Genomic DNA, 13,037 nt, shown 5'->3' on the forward strand with positions numbered 1-13,037 from the left:
AGTGCACGGATGGTCGAAGCTGAATGTTTCGTGATAGTTCGCAAGAGTAAGCGAGTTACCACCGGTAATACACCTTTGCTACAAGGTATTACAAGGTACAAAGCAGCTACGCTTCAAGCCTTGCGCGCAGCAAGAACAAATCTATCGAAACTGACCACACCCGCTAGCGATCTGGCAGAAAATCAGCAGATAGTGTCCGTACCGATGGTATTTACTAAGTCACAAATGTGACAAGCCGCTGCTTCAAAATATTTGCCAACTAATGAAAGAAGAGTAAGACACGCCAATCCTGATTCAATTCACGAGCGGAAAGTTTGGATAGGTTGGAATGCACATTTAGCCCCGATTTTAAAACAAGCACCATATGTGCTGCTCGCAACGTTTTGGCATAGCTTCAGCAGCTCGGAAAGCGCTTTTGCATGTTCTCTAAAGCTGTGGCCAAAGCTTCGGGTCGTCCACCCGGCCACCGCCTACGATATCTACCGAAACAGAGGCTTGCTAAAGCACACCGGCGACATATACATCCATTGTAAACCCGAAGGAAATGGAGGCAGATGAGGCACGAAATGGACGCGTCACCACGTGATCAAACATGGCAGCGCGCACGGGATCGCCTGGGCAACATAAGGTATAGACTTGAAGGCAACATAAGGCATAGGCAAATAGGCAAATAGGCAACATAAGCTATATACTTGAAGATGAGGATGATAGCTTTACGAATTGTCCAGGACCATAATGGAGAACAGGCCATGAACCAGCTGGCGATGACAAGAAAATTTTAAAAAATCGAGGACACATACGCACTTCTTATGCGTTGTTAGTGCGAAATCAATTTGAACGTCCAATTTGAACGTCCCCAAGCGGTCCTTAGTGTTATGAACTCTTCGCGGGAAGGCGAGCGCGGTTTGAATTGGCCTTACCGAGGCGCATTTAGAAAGCAGGCGAGAGCTTGCGCGGACAACGAAGGCGCGAATAACGCAGGCTTCCGAGAGGGAGAGCGAGGTTGACGTGGCGATGTCCTCTCCCCTCACGCAATACCGCTGCAGTGGGCGTTTGCTTTCGCCCGCTGTGCTCCGTCAAGGTCTGAGCCAGCAATTGCAAGCCAGCGTCGCAGCCAATTGGAAATTATGTGCCGTTTCGCTGCTACAGGCACCGCCGGGTTCATCGATCAACCGGCAATTTGAGGCTTTCGCATCAAAAAAGAGATGTAAACGAAGTTGCGAAAGAAACCTATCATGAATAAAATATCGTGTAATAGAGCAATGAGCGTTGAATAGACCGGAATAAATGCCTTTGCACTCTCTCTTGGCTTTTTCTCCTTCTCTTGAAGGTAGCCAAGAGGGCTCGGGCCCCGTTAATGACCCCTCCTATCCTTGATCCTTCTCTCTCTCACTAATTTCGTCAGTACCCTCTCCCCCCCTCCCCCGTCTGAATTAAATTTAGCTTTTCCTATTGTTCTACGCCCCACTTCTTGGCGAGGCCCCGTTTCGGGCATGTGCCATTGTCTAGAGTAATCATCATCATCAAACCAGTCAACCAGTCAACCAACCGGCAGCGCACCGTCAGGCAGTCAAATGACGATCATGTCCACGAAGGCCAACGGAGATCGCAAGCCTGACACGTTCTTTCGTCGCTCCCTGAGGATCCTCGCCCTCGTGGCGGTGCTCTTGCTTCTCGTCTTCGTGCTGAGACCCCTGCGGTCTATCAAAGGTCCACTGTCCTTCGGCCCGAACGAGGCTTCGGCCATCGGCTCGTCCGTGGAGGCAGCCGCCTTCCGGTACGGCTGCGACCAGGCGTCAGAGGACGCGCGCGAGGCCATCGACTACTACGCCGACCCATGCGAGGACTTCCACGCCTACGCCTGCCACCCGACCCGACGTAGCGACTGGGGACAGGTAATGTTTGATATATACTGGATCGTCAAAGTTTAACTGTCGGTAACATTAGTAACAAAAAAAAAGGTGATGCAGATGCAAGCCATGTACACACTGAAAACTCAGGCAGAAAGTGTTCGTGAAGTGGTTAAATAAATGTGATTCAAGTAAATATATTCACACGGCGTCCTGCACCATACCAAATATTTCTAAAGCGCGAACAAGAGACACGGCATAAGAGGAAGGTCATACACAGGACAGGCGCTTGTCCTGTGTATGACCTTCCTTTTATACCGCGTCTCTTGCTTGCACTTTGAAAATACTCGTGAAATATGCACCGGCTAGGCCCTCGGAGAGTTCTTCTGCACCATAGCAGTTAGCTTCCTTCCGGTGAAAACGGCAATGAGCTCGAGACCTCCACCACGTGACCCACGTGGCCGCACATTATACTGTGTACGGACTTGGCCCCCTTTGCTATGACTCTGCACCCAGTGTCGGCTCACCGACTAGAGCGGGCCGGTCGTGGAGATTGGACCACTAAACACTGCACTTTACCCGGCGAAAGACCGAACAAGCAGACGCACCAAACGCTAGAAAAGTGCGCATAAAACGATTTCATTTGTTTAGGAAGGGTGATCTTCATAACGTAGATTTGTTGTAATTGAGATATTTTTGTGTTATTTGTTTCATCACTGAGTGATTCCGCAGAAAGCAAAGCCAACACTCAGGACGCCGCAAAGAGAGTTCTGGCGTCCTGCATATGAGCTATTCGAGAAGATGACAGCACCTTGCAGCCATGGTCAGGAAGGTGAAATCATAGTAGCTTTCACGTGTCACATTATTTCGAATTTGCGTAAAACGAGGAAGAGAAAAGCAAAAAACGTCAACCAAATTTAGTACTCAATGGTCTGGTTTGCCTTATACCCTTCATGTACCTGTTTGAACACTCCTGGGCGCGATCTTTCTTAGTTGACTTCACACAGGGTTGGCGTATCTGCAATCTCATTATCTTGCAACCACTTCCAGAAAATTGCGGTAGCTTAGGTGAATTGTAAGTGTCGTATGCGCATGAAAATGGCATCAAATGTTTCTCCATGTCGGGAAGACCTAGCAATACTAAGCAGCTAAGAATATAATCAAAAATGAGTATAAGGACCCGCAAACGGGGTGAGATGTGCTCGTGTGGTTGTCAGCTTCTGCCGAACAGCCACCTAGTGCTAATTTACTGCCGCTTCCTCTGCGAGATGGCGCGAGGTGGCCGTGTCCGGTACATGGGAAGGCAAAAGACGTGGCTTGGAGTAGCTTACCAGTTGACAGGCAAGGCATTGCAGAGATAAAAATAAAAAACTGATTGACTGTATGAGAAGCGATAATAATGACTTCGAGAACTCTGGCCAGGTGATATTAGGGGGAGATATGAATGTGCACACGGAGGATTTATGCGAATATACTGATTACAACAGTTCTCTAGTACTGGATCGGTTCGATGAACTGAACCTCATAGTAGTTAACAGGGGAGAATAAGTGACATCCAGAGGTTACGTGGCAATGCGGAAAGAGGCAGTCAAGTATCGATTACGCCTTAGTGTCAGAAACAGTCTTCTAACGACTAGACCAAATGATGATAGATAAACAGGGAAAATGTACTCTTTGTTGCAACCGTGATCATTTAAACTTAAAATTAGGGAAAGATACTAAAGCAAAACATGGACTAATAGCATTGGACTTTCTAAAATTTTTCTAATGAAATGAAAAATTATAATTGAAAAGCAAATAACAGAGATCGCAAAAACAACAGAGACAAGAAAGTGGAGGTGTTTCCTACAACAGTCTGGGAACATAAGGAACTGGTAGACGTTATGCAGCAGAGATACAGAGACACGGCAGAAAAAAATTATTGGATGGGAAATAGGAAACCAGCTAAGAATAGAACTTTATTAATAGCATTTCTAGACGATAAGGGAGCCTACGAGAACGTAGACAGGGAGCACAAATAAATATCTTGTGGAGCTGCTGAGAGATATATATATAGAGAACCGAGTACAAGTTGTACAGGAAGGCCGCAAATGTAATGAAGTGATGAAAATTCACCAAGAACCGAAGCAATGGTGTGCTCTGTCTCCACCGTTGTTCAGGTTTTATGTTAAGGGCATAGAACAATGAGTGGAAAACAGTGATTTAGGGTTTGATTCATCATACATGCGTAATGGACAAATGATGCAACAGAAGCAACCCGGTCTGGTGTATGTGGTAGACATAGTGCTGCTACACTCGCGGACAACATTCTGGGGCTATGGAGAAAAAGCTACGGAGGCGGTGGTTCTGGACATGTGTTACCACTCCAAGTAGTCCGCCAGTGTCTGACAGTAGTGTTTTTGGTTGCTCGGAACTGAAGAGGAATCCGCGCACCTTCCATGTGCGACTTTTTCGCGTTTTCCTAGAGGCGGAAGGGAAAAGCCGCAAAATAAGTAAGCTTTTAAATTCAGTGGTGTGTTTTCTCTTATTTAACTGTTTCTGATCAAGGGTTCATGTTTTCTCTCCCCCAGCTTAAACTAACCGGGATGAAAACACGGGACTCGTTTACGAAGCGCTCTCACTTGTGCGCGCTTTGCCTCTGTAGCTTTCCCTTCATTGTCACAGAAAGTTGTGGAAACGCAAATCTAGGCCTTAAGTTTAGCACAGAGAAATCAGGAATTATGATCTTTACCGAAGAGACGAGTAATTGCGTGGCATTCATTCAACAGCAAGTCATACCCGTAGTAAAGCAATATAAATACCATGGCGTATTGATAAATGAAGCAAATACTTATTCAAGCACCCACCAGGACAATCTGAAAATAAAGGGGAAGCGGAATGCAGCAGTAATCAAACTTAGAGCACTTTGGGACCACAATAAATATAAGGTAGTGCGTGGAATCCGGAAAGGAGTAATGGTGCTACCGCTAACGTTCGCAAATGTCATTCTGTGCATAAAATGTGGTGTATTATCGGGGCTGGCTGATAGCCAAACATCGGTGGGTCGGTTGGCTTTGGGAGCCCACGGCAAAGTCATAATTGAGGCAGTGCTGGGTGGCGTTGGTTGGGCCTCGTTTGAAGTCGGAGAAGCGCAGAACAAGATTAGTTTTGCAGAAAGACTCAGGAACATGGATCAAAATAAATGGGCGGCTAAAGTGCACACGTAACTGTAGCTGAAAAGCGTGCATACAGAATGTAGGAAGAGGTCAATAAAGTTGGCAACCAAGTACAGCGTAATTAAAGCTGTAAATAAACAACCAGGAGTCATCAGAAAGGAAGTCAGAGAAACAGAGACAGTGAATTGGATGCAAATAATGAAAACAAAAAGTATTACGGATATTTACAGGAATATGGACAAAGAAATCAGATGGGAAAATCTGCACAATAACACGAAGAGAACTGCCTCGCTATTTGAGGCTCGAGCTGGTTGCCTAAAGACAAAAACATGTCGGAGCAAATACTCGAAACTAGACGAGGCATGTGTATGCTGCAGCAATAATCCGGAGCATCTCAATGGAATGCAAAGGGATTCACCGAGCGAGACCCGTCGGTAACGTACACATTCCAGAAGCGCTTGGATTTAAAGTGGACGGAAGCATCAACTGGTCAACAGCCATGATAATCAAGAGACGTTTAGCATAGTGGTGGGGAAAAAAGCAGGGAATAGATTGATATGACCGGATCCGTTAGAGCCATAGGTAGCGGTACAAGGTAGATCGAGAAGTTTAGAGGAAGTGAAAACAGATTAAGGAGATGTATATAAAAATGCTAGAATGAAAAGCATCTATAGCATGCGTGAGTAACTCGAGCAGGCTAGGTCACTATTTATCACTGCCCTGTTTCAAGGGGTATGCCAATAACTCATCATCAGTATAGTTAGGGTTGGAGGAGAGCTGGGTGGGAGAAGCAGGGATAGCGGAGAGCCGACGGCCACATGAGGGCCGTCGGCTCCCTTGGGCATGTGTTTTGAGCATGTTTTGGGCATGTTTTGGACATTCATTCGGATATGTGTTTGGACATGTGTTTCGCATGTGTTTTGAGCATGTGGGGCATGCCCAGAAACTTGGGCATGTGTTTTCAAGAAGCCGTAAAGGCTCGGGTGTTATAGGCTCTATTCATCCCGCTAGCGTGAAATAAAAACAAGAAGACCCATGCAAGGGGCGCATTTCACAGTGCCAAACACTGAAAAAAGATAGGGTAAACCAAGTATCTATGCTAAACTAGACAACATCGACGTAATTGTGCCGGAATCATGATACGAATAAGACACGAAATGAGTGAATAGTGGACAATGAAAGAAACAAGGAGACAAAATAGAGAAATACAATCAACATTAGCCATCGAATCATTTGAACCACCGTGTATGTCGACCTTGTCTATTTTAGCGTCCCCCCCCCCAGATTTAGTATACCCCCTTTCTTTTTGTATAAGTCTTCCAGTAGTGGCAAGGGAAAAAACGTGGAAACCGAGCTGTGGGCCAACTGATTATTCAGCCTACAAAATGTTACGCCAGTGCACTTCTGACTGCAGAGCACTGCTACACATGGCAGATGACATCTTTATTAAAGACACCACCACATTTGAGGAGATGTGCGACTTGCCGCGCTCCGTCACTAATGGTTAGAAAAACTGACAACCAGTTTTCATGGTACCCATATTTTTATCATCATCATCAGCCTATTTTATTTACATTGCAGGACAAAGGCCTCTCCCTGCGATCACCAATTACCCTGTCCTGTGCCAACCGATTTCAACTAACGTCCGCGAATTTCCTAATTTCATCGCCCCACCTAGTCTTCTGCCGTCCTCGACTGCGCTTCCCTTCTCTTGGCACCCATTCTGTAGCTCTAATGATCCCCTGGTTATCCATCCTACGCATTACATACCCTACTCAGCTTTATTTTTTTTACGCTTAATGTCAATGAGAACATCGGCTGTACCCGTTTGCGCTCTGATCCAAACCACTGTCTTTCTGTCTCAACGTTGTGGCTAGCCTTCTTGGTTCCATCGATCTTTGCGATGGAACTAACTTGTTCTCAAGCTTCTTTGTCAGTCTCCAAGTTTCTGTCCTATATGTCAGCACCGGTAAGATGCACTAATTGTGCACCTTTTTTTTTAATAATAACGGCAAGCTTCCAGACAGACGCTGGCAATGTCTGCCATATGCGCTCCAACCCTTTTCTTATTCTTCTGTAAATTTCCTTCTCATGATCAAGGTTCTCTGCGAATAATTGACCAAGGTAAATGTACTCCTTCGCAGACTCCAGAGGCTGACTGGCGATCCTGAAGTCTTGTTTTCTTGCCCGGCTATTCATTATTATCTTTGTCTTCTGCATATTAATCTTCAATCCCATTCTTACAGTCTGTCTGTTAAGGTCCTCAATCATTTTATAACTCGTCTCCAGTGTTGCTGAGCAGTAATGTCATCTGCAAATCGAAGGTTGCTGAGATATTCGCCGTTGATCCTTACTTCCAAGCCTTCCCAGTTTAACGGCTTGAATACTTCTTCCAAGCCTGCAGTGAATAGCATTGGAGAGATCACGTCTCCTTGTCTGACCGCTTTCTTTATAGGTATCTTCCTACTTTCCTTGTGGAGAATTAAGGTAGCTGGGGAATCTCTGTAGGTATTTTCTAAGGTATTTACGTAAGCAACATGTACTCCTTGACTGCGCAATGCCTCTATGACTGCTGGTCATACAGGCATGACCAGCATGACCATAGAGGCTGGTCATCATTTCTTTAGTGCAATGGAAAGCTCACCGGTCAGATTGTCTAATCATGAAGGGCTAACGCGGAAAACTCCGTGGAACATTTTTATCATATTTTTTCTATCTTCAGTGATGTAGTCGTTCACTGGAGGCATGCTGACAAAGGTAATAGGTGAGCGCGATAGCGATTATACGCCGGCATTTGTGGGAGGCAGACGACCAAGTGTGGCCGTAGCTGTAAAAAAGTATGATTTTGTCTATCAAGTCGATATTCCCGTGATTCATGTTTCTCCAGATGTTAAATTATTTCTGCTTTATTAGCCATGTGTGTTCATGGTTTCCTGTCCAACAGCTTTGGTATTTACACAGTCAAAACCGAACCAGTCGGATCCAAAACGAAACGACGCCTTTGCACGCGATACGGAGTTCAGCCTGTTGCCGTAGCCACGCTTACGTTTTGGTTTCCGAAGCACAGAATAGTGCGCGACTGTCTAATAATATACCAACTGCAACTTTAAGCAACAATTACGTTGTGCTTAATAACAGTCGACTTATGTACAGTAATCTCATAGAATACACTCGAAGTACCAAGGCTTCACCGCGAGGTGTCGCCACTTCCTGGTTTTTGAGACTTTGCCAAATTAAAATTATAATCCCTACTAACTTGCGAATGCCGTGTTAGATTCCGTTGCTATAAATCACGGTAATTTCATTTCCATCAACGTCTCACAACAGCTTCTGGCCAGTTCTCAGTCCCTTTGAATAGTAGCTTTCTTTTTTTGGTTACTCCTGGAGGCAACATCTGCCTTGTGCATGTCGGTTGATCCGGTGATTAAGAAGGTATTTTTATTCAAAAGTGCGCTGTTCTTGAGTCAAAATTTACACATTCAGTAATTGCGAGGATTCCCTAGAAAATGCAGAATGCATCTTGCTACCAACTTCGCGTTCTTTCAAGCTGTCTACGACACCTTCAAATAAAATTATGCAACACTTGGCGCATTTATTGACAGGTACTCGCAAATTGTGACTGAGGATCTTGTTTTACTGTTCTAAATGAGATGATTACCTCTCCGTCTTCCTAGCGAACACTAACGTGGAATTAGAATGCACGGGCAACGCTACGCAAAAGCTGCTTCCAGAAGTGTTTTATTCGCTTTGGAGGACGCGATTTCCGCAAAAAAAAAGGTAGAGCCAGTATGCATATAACAGCACTTTTCTAAGATTTTCAATTTCGCGTATGCGGTATATGTTTTCATTAAACACTTCAAGACTAGATTCAACACTTCAGTATTTCAATACTAGATTGCACCTATATATTGTTTTACTGTTCTAAAGCATTTGCACTCCGGGACATGCAGGAACGAGTACGCACGACTGTGGCGTCCATCGCAGCGACAACGCGCTCTTGAAACAAAAATGCGGTTTCTGATTTCCTTCGCACACTTCTTTTGCATATGTTTTAGCCCGGGGACGAAAGAAAGACGCTGCAGCGCCTGCTGCTCGAGTTGTCCTTGCGGAACGACAGTGGCCACGTGGCCACGCAAGCGGCCATGCTCTTCAAGTCGTGCCTCGGGACGCCTCTCTCACTGGAGGTCGTGCTTCAGAAGAACATGCTGGAATTCTTGAATATCTCTAACTTAACCATGGAAGCTGCCTTTGGTGAGTATGCCCAGGTGCCTGTATTAACAACCAAGCCTCCGACGTCATAAACTAACGCTGACGCGCCTTTAAGATTTAATTCACTTCGCTAATGGTTTCGTTAGCCTAGCTAGTACAAGCGATATGTATTGGAAGGTTGTAGTGCGAGTCCATTGGTAACACAAAATACCCGTTCTCTGATAAGATTGGCCCATGGACTTTTAGAATCAAACACACACAATGAAGCCGTAACTGTCGCAATCTGTCATAAAGCACTACAAAAAGGTTTGTGCCCCCCATCGAAGGCAAAACATCACTAAGCATCGGTAATTAACGAAAACCACCATGAATGAATTGCACAGACTCTGCAATTGACCTATGCACCTTGGAGCGAAGTATTTAGCTGCTGCGCTGCGGGTGGTGGCTTCGCGTCGCTGTGTCCAGGGTTGCCAAATCTTCGGCAGAAAAAGTAGGTGAGAAATTCCGAAAACTAATCAGAAAACCGCGACAACTGCGGCAAAAGCTTTAATTGGTAGCCAAAAAGTAGACACGGTTTGACAAACCAAAACTGCCAATTTTTGACATGAAAATAATGGAGAAAAAAGCGAGAAAGGCCTGTAGTTTCCTGCATCACTGATGGCAAGCAAAAATATCAGAACAAAACAAACTTTATCACTTTTTAATGTGTCATAATTTACTATAATGACTAGCTGACGTTCTTTGATAATTTTCGCCGCCAACTTTTGTGCTTTCTCATAGCCGAAGCGGTGTCGCCAGCTTCAGTGCAATAAACTCGCTGCACATCGTCCTTGCACCAATATGACTTCACACTTCAAACGTTCCCGTGCGAACTGTATGACGCCACAAACTTCTCTCCCTGGTACGTGGTCGCATAGTCACATAGACATTGACACCTGTAATGTCATGGCTGCCATGACGCGTTTTCGGTTGTTGCTGTCATTTCTGGCGCCAAGAACCATGGTCTTCGAGATTCTATATGCAGGTAACCGTCGCTGGGGGCGCTATTAGGACCTATTGCTTCCGTTGTACGAAGCACGCAGAAGCATTTCCTTTAAGACTAGTTAACTCCTGTTATTCAGAGGGAGCTGCTTCGGCCTGTTGAATTATCTGTCCATGACAGCCCCGCACAGCCCGAAACGTTTATTTCAACCAACGGGAGTTGAATATGAAGCATCTTGGGTAGTCCTGGACAGCCCCGGACATGTTGAAGAGGCTCACTGATCATGTGGCGGCTATGATATATTTTCAGCTCCTTAATTTGCTTCTCGAGCTGGCAAGACACAAAAGCATGCCGTTTAGGATTTGGCGTTTGGGGCTGTTGCTTCAATGGCGCCTTCGGGGGGAGTGTGATTCGGACACTACATATGCCAATTAGCACCGCCAAAAGTAGCCAGGAAGTAGCAAAGTCGCCAAGCACGGTTTTTGGTCGCGCCAAACCTGGCAACCCTAGCTGTGTCCAGGGGGCGTTAGGTGTCTACGCTGCGCTCTGCTTTGCGGCGTGTAGAGTACGCAGGAGGGGGAAATTAGGGAAATATGAGCGGGATATTCGCTCCCCTGCTTCAACAACTTGCGTGGTCAATTTTGTTGTTACGGGTCGTTTTTGTTTCGCAGTGAATGCACAGCATTTTTCATACTTCCGTGGCGTTGAATATAGCTGCATATCGGTACACAAAGTTACAAATCTTTCTCCCTGTCCGACAATGTAGGTCATTGTTGAGTAGCGTAAGACAGGCGCCATTTTTCGTGAACTCTCTTAGAATTGCGCAAAGCGCGTTATAACGTGATTAATGTTCTTCGCGGTATTGAAAAGTGAGTGCTTTTCTTCATTGGTCCAGGTTTCATAAAGACGCCGCACGACATCGCGAACTTCTCATCGTTGCTTTGGAACGCTCATGGAATTATGCCATTCATGTATTTAGAGAGCGGCCGAAATGAAACTACAGCGATCAGCTTTTCACGACCTTTCTCTGCATACCTGAACAGAAGCTCTGTGTACGCCGTTTTAAAAGGCGTGACGCATCTCTTCGAGACACATAATGACGTGCGCTCTAAGCTCATCGACAGACTCGTGGGCGCCGACCGGGAGCTAGCGGCAGCTTTGACCGAGGTCGACACATTTCACGTGACGGTAGAAGGCCTCGCGGCCACCACTGAAGGAGACATCGCCAAATCTGCCTGGCAAAAGATAATCCAGGCTTACAGTTCTCGCAGCGGGATCGTGTCAAGTTCAGCAGCCACTGTCAGCGTGGAAAGTCTGAAGAAAATCTTCACCGTCCTTTTCGACAAACTGGCCCCGCGAGAGGCCGCCATCTACTCGATGGCCCACGTGCTGCTTCCAACTCAAGTGCTCGCAGTTCTGCTCGATGACCACCGCATCGACGCCTGCTTCCGGCTAATCGGAGACACCTTGGGCACGAGTTGGCAAGACCTCGAGTCTTATCTGTTGGGCTTCTTCGACGAGAACCACGAAGCGCAGTCAGTGGCCGACTCACTCGTGTCCACTCTCGAAAAAATGCTTCGAGAAAACTACGCACTGGACAAAGAGAAAACTGGTGCTGCTGTAGCCAAACTGAAGAAACTCAGATTCGACGTGCTCTCAGGGGAGGGCCTGGCCAGCATCCTGAAGAGCACGGCGTGTCGAAGCAACGTGAGCGATCGCAGTCTGTACAGGAACGTCATCCAATGTCGAGGCTCTAGCCAGAACGTAAGGAGTGCCAAGAACGACACAACACGCCGACGAGAAAGGTCTGGCCTTTCCACGAATACCATTCTACTTCCCGTCGAATCCTTCAAGCCTTCCTCTTTCTGTCATGGACGCGATAACCTGCTAAACTACGCCACCCTCGGAACTGACCTCGCAGCTAGGATTCTGCGCTACGTCTCAGAACCGCTTGGCGGCGCTGCTTCGTCAGTCTCAGAGGCGGAAAGCACAGACACCCTCATCCCCGCCTTGACCACTAACATCTCGACATGCCTCTCGAAAACGTCGACACGCCGGCCCCTCGGCAAGGTGCTGGAAGACGTAGCTTCGCAGACGGTCGCCTTCCAGGTGGCGCTGCAAGCCAGCAAATCTCACGCGAGCGTCTGGTCTCGCCTCGAGAATGCAGCCGACGCTCCGGCCTGGAAGCAGACGTACTTCGTCAAGTATTGCCAGAGACTGTGCAGCAAGGCCGTGTCTCACTCGTTTACCGCCGCGTTAGACGCGGCGCTCGTGTGCAACTTGGTCGTCATGAACTCGCCCGAGTTTGCACAACTGTTCGCATGCGAGCGCGGGGACCCTATGGTTCCTTCCGAGTACTGCTTGGCGTTATAGAAGAAATGAAATCAGAGAAGGGTGTGAGACTTGGCTTATTTGAATTGCGTGACAAACAGGCATATAGGAAGAATAGTGAAAGAAAAGGACTCGGTGATGGCACATGACGTGGAATGTGGTCTCGTCATATCGCTATTATTCACCTTTATGTTCGCGCATCAACTATTCCAACTTGAATATATTGCAAGTTGCAAGAACAGGACAAGTCACAGTGTCGCGCAAAAGGCGAAGAATTTATTCATCATCATCATCATGATCAGCCTATATTGTGTCCACTGCAGGACGAAGGGCTCTCCCTGCGATCTCCAATTACCCCTGTCCGGCGCCAACCGATTCCAACTAGCACCGGCAAATTTCCTAATTTCGTCGCACCACCTTTCTCTTCCGCCATCCTCTACTGTGTTTCCCTTTTCTCGGTACCCATTCTGTCACCCTAATGGTCCAACGGCTATCTAACCTACGCATTAC

This window comes from Dermacentor variabilis, chromosome 8, assembly GCF_050947875.1.
Source record: "Dermacentor variabilis isolate Ectoservices chromosome 8, ASM5094787v1, whole genome shotgun sequence".
Lineage (NCBI taxonomy): Eukaryota > Metazoa > Arthropoda > Arachnida > Ixodida > Ixodidae > Dermacentor > Dermacentor variabilis.